Source organism: Neoarius graeffei, chromosome 18, assembly GCF_027579695.1.
Source record: "Neoarius graeffei isolate fNeoGra1 chromosome 18, fNeoGra1.pri, whole genome shotgun sequence".
Lineage (NCBI taxonomy): Eukaryota > Metazoa > Chordata > Actinopteri > Siluriformes > Ariidae > Neoarius > Neoarius graeffei.
This window is the reverse complement of record NC_083586.1, coordinates 4888024-4892098: the sequence shown is the minus strand read 5'-3', so window position 1 is coordinate 4892098 and position 4075 is coordinate 4888024. Positions and strand designations below refer to the sequence as shown.

General features: G+C 40.3%; 1 long non-coding RNA gene across 1 annotated transcript; it reads right to left on the bottom strand.

Moving 5' to 3' along the window:
* Window positions 1–1584: 1584 nt before the first annotated feature.
* On the bottom strand, window positions 1585–2352 carry LOC132865932 (uncharacterized). Its single transcript, XR_009650526.1, has 2 exons — window positions 1923–2352; window positions 1585–1644 (listed from the first exon to the last, which is right to left on the bottom strand). It is a non-coding gene; the product is annotated as an uncharacterized LOC132865932 (long non-coding RNA).
* Between the last annotated feature and the right edge of the window lie 1723 nt (window positions 2353–4075).

Sequence of the window (4075 nt, the reverse complement as noted above, 5' to 3'; positions counted from 1 at the left end):
TCAGCAATCTTGATGATGATGTTGGCGCTGTATTTAGCAGTGCAGTCGTGGGTGAACAAGGAGTACATGAGGGGACTGAGCACACAGCCCAGTGGCGTACCTCTGTTCAGGGTAAGCGAGGAGGAAGTGTGGCTACCGATTATCACCACCTGGGGTCTGCTTGTCAGAAAGTCAAAGATCCATCTGCAAATGGTCATCTGCTCATGAAATCGTTAAATATTTCGTCATGATTGCATTTTCTCCGCTCATCCCAAGGCACTTTTACTTATTAAGTGCAAATTTGCAGCTAAATGCTTTCAAGATCTTGCAACCTGATTTGATTTTGGTTGCTGTTCACAGCCCATGGTCAGACTGTGAGCTGAGCTTTGTCAGAGATAGCTTTCAGAAAACAGGTTTCCGTGGCCTTTTTGAAGGATGCTTTAGCTTCAGAAAATGCTAAATGTAACTCAAAGAATGTTGAACCTTGGTCCTATCTACTGAGCTGTGCAGGCTCTAAGATGAGCTATATTGAACCATATGTATTTTCTTTTAGAATGTGAAGAATTTTGTCCATCAGCTCACTTTGAAAATGTTACCAGAATTTTGTCCATCAGGTCACTTGGAAAATGTTACCATTGGAAACAGTTGGTGCATTATGAAATGCAAAATACGATAAAGGATACTCCAAATGCTTGAGCAACTGAAATCCTATAATCAGGCAAGAATGGGACAACATTTCTCTTTCAAAACTACAGCTCCCAGCTCCTCAGTTCCCAAACATTTACAGAGTTTTGTTAAAACAAGAAGTGATACAGCACAGTGGTAAACATGCCCCTGTTCCAACTTTTTGAAATGTGTTCCTGGCATCAAATTCAAAATTAGCATATCTTTTTCAAACAACAATAAAATTTCTCAGTTTCAACATTTGATACAGTATGTTTTCTCCACATATCACCTCCACACCACTCTGAAAGCTGCTCAGAATGTAGTGATTCATTTTTTGATAGCAACAGCTCTGACAGTATTTCCAGCTGCAAGCCCAAAAGTACTGGAACAGCAAGGACAATTCTGTCCCAGATAGCAGAGGGTCGTTGATTCGACGTGGAATCATCGGCATGTTCTTCGACCTATACGCCGTCGAATCACCGTCGATCACCGACGTTGATTCAACACCGCTTTGCTCATACGAGTTTCCATTGAAACGACGTTGAAAAGTGGCTGGTGGCCGACAGAGAATAGACCCCCTTTCACCCTTTATTCAACTACGTATTTCGGTCGATTTATAGTTGAATTTTCGGCGATGATTCATCCAACTTTACTTCCTGTTTTATGTACAACAGGAAGGCTACAAATTAAGCAAAACAGGCTAAATTAAACTAGCTAACAATAAAGCATCGGGGCTCTTGCCTAGGATGAACACACACATGCATACTTCAACCATGAAAGTGAAACTTAATTTATATCAATGTGCATAGGCTACATCCTGTTTAATGTACAACAGGATATAAAAATGCATGCAACAATGCACCTCTCCTAATGTTTGTCAAGCTATCTAATGAGGCATAACTTTTAACATTTATAAGGAACAGAACACACTTGAACAAGTTCTTAGAAACATTTTATGATTTATTTATAATTGTGGCCTATTCCTCCTGCGGCGCAGACCTGTACATGGAAACAGAAAAACATAACCAAAATTAATTTGATGCAGCATTGATAAAGAAAGTCAGCAGTAGGCTATGGGTTTCTAAATGCCACCCTACCTCATTATTTGGACATGGGGAAAAACTATATTTAAAATCCAAAGAGGGATGGAGGGAGGAAAATTAAAACAAAAGAAAGAAATGAAATATAGAGTAGAGAATATTTGATAAAATTAAGGATGTTTTTATTCAGTAAACATTTAAAAAAATGTTCTACAACACTCTAGCCTAGTGACTTACCAGTAACAAAATAGACTTGAAGTATTCAGATCCGCTCTGCATAAAGCAGCTAAATCCTCTCTCTGTCTCCCGGCAGAAAGCTCCTTGGTTTGCTTGTGTCTCAATCACAGCTGGTATTCTGTAGAAAGACTTCTTTTCACCTTTCCCATCAGCTTTGTTAGAACCCTAACACAGCACAAAAGTTTACCATTGTAGGTTTATGATGAACCAAGTGCCTCGTGGGTTCACATACCGCGCGCTGCCTTTATTTCCCCCAAATCACGAGTTTATGGTCTTCCAATGTAGCGCAGGGTTTGTTTACTTCCGGTTTCGGGTGACGTCAGTGAAAGGGGTCTAATGGGGGCATTACCGCCACCCACTGGATTGGGGTGTAAAGCAGTCTGAACAAAACGTGTAAACATAAACATAGGAGAAATGAACCCGTTTTTCTAACTCGTCCTCACTTAGTCTACTTTTCTTTTTTGATTAGTCTGGATTTGATATTGTAAATTTAAAGGTGAATCAATGTATATTCATCGGACATGAACAAATGAATAAATCTTGAGTAATCTTGAGGGGCGTGTGTGTCCGGGGCGCGGTGTCGCGTGGGGGGGGGGATCGAATTCACGAACCCTCCGATCCCCCCTGGCTACGGGCCAGAATTAGCATATCCTACCAATGTTGAAAACTGGCCGGCAAAAGTGACGATGGTTCAACGTCATATATTCAACCTTCTCTGACGGTCGACAGATCAACCTTTACCCACGTTGATTCAACGGTGATAAATCGACCCTCTCAGACGGCGGAGAAATCGACGTTTCACGGCGCCGTTTCAACGTTGATTTTCTGACGTACGACGGAAACCGACCATTCTGACCAAAACTCTACGTCGTTTCAACGACCCTCTGCTATCGGGATCCTTGGCCTGCTTCTCCTTCTTTTGACGCATGTTTCAGGAAGCAGATGTTGCTTTATTGTTCAGTGAGAGCAATTGGGTCCAGGTTGGCGAGAAGTGGTTCTTCAGAGCACATGGTGGCTTTTGGACCACCATGTTGAAGAAGGGAAGTAGGTGTAGGTTATATGTATGTGCAATTGGTCTTAAGTGATCAATGTCATTAAGTCAGTCTCATTAAATCATTATATCAGTCTCATTAATAATACCATTAATTTTGGTGCTTAATAATAAATTACCAAACAGCTAAATTATGGTATATTCTGAATTGTTATGATCACTACCGTATTACCTAAATACTGCAACCAATGGCGTTCATATACACTTTGGAATTCTTTGAGATTGGATGACTTCAAAAATATGGGAACAACACAGACACAGTTTAACAATTAATTGAATTTATTATAACAAAGATAAAAATGAATAATAGCAGTTGAAATCTTCAAATGCTCAGCAGCAAACAGTGAGGTATGTTTATGTGTGAGAGCATGTGTGTGTGTGTGTGAGAGAGGAGAGAGGGAGAGAAAAAGTGTGTGTGATAAAAAATTGAGTATTGCAGTTGAAATACATTCAAATGGTCATCAGTGATATGTGTGGGTTTGAATGTGGGCGCGGGAAAATGCGCTATAAAGTTTGAATTGAATCAGGGCTTGGAATGTTATCTAAAGTTGAGACAAAGGACCTCGTGGTAAAGAACGAAGGAGGAGGGGTCACCACGTGTTTTAAGGAGAACAAAGGGTGTGTGTGTGGGGGGTGACCACATGGCTGAGACAAAGGTGACCACCTCGTGGTATTCTAACCCACTACTTATAACATTACCAAAATCACTGAAATCTTGATGAGGTCAAAATATGTGTAATAATGAAATTAAAGGTTAGAAAGGATAGCAAGAGCATGCAAAAGCCTATCTATTAACAATTGAGAGATCAACACAAATAGAACAATAATCGATTCGACACCCTAAGTGTCTACAGTGTACAAAATTAAACCATTCCTGAGTTTAAATTCACACTACTTCATAAAGCTAATTCCTAAGACTAGTCTTTGTGCCCAAAAATGCCAGTCTTACTTCCAGTATCTTGCTGATATGCAAGATTATAGAGACGTTCCAAAACTTCTGAATCCACCGGAGCATGTGGGTCGTTTCCATGGAAAGCAGAGAATTCTTGGTCCGAACTTCAGCGTTCATGAAGAAAAGTCTCTGATCAAACAATGTGCACAG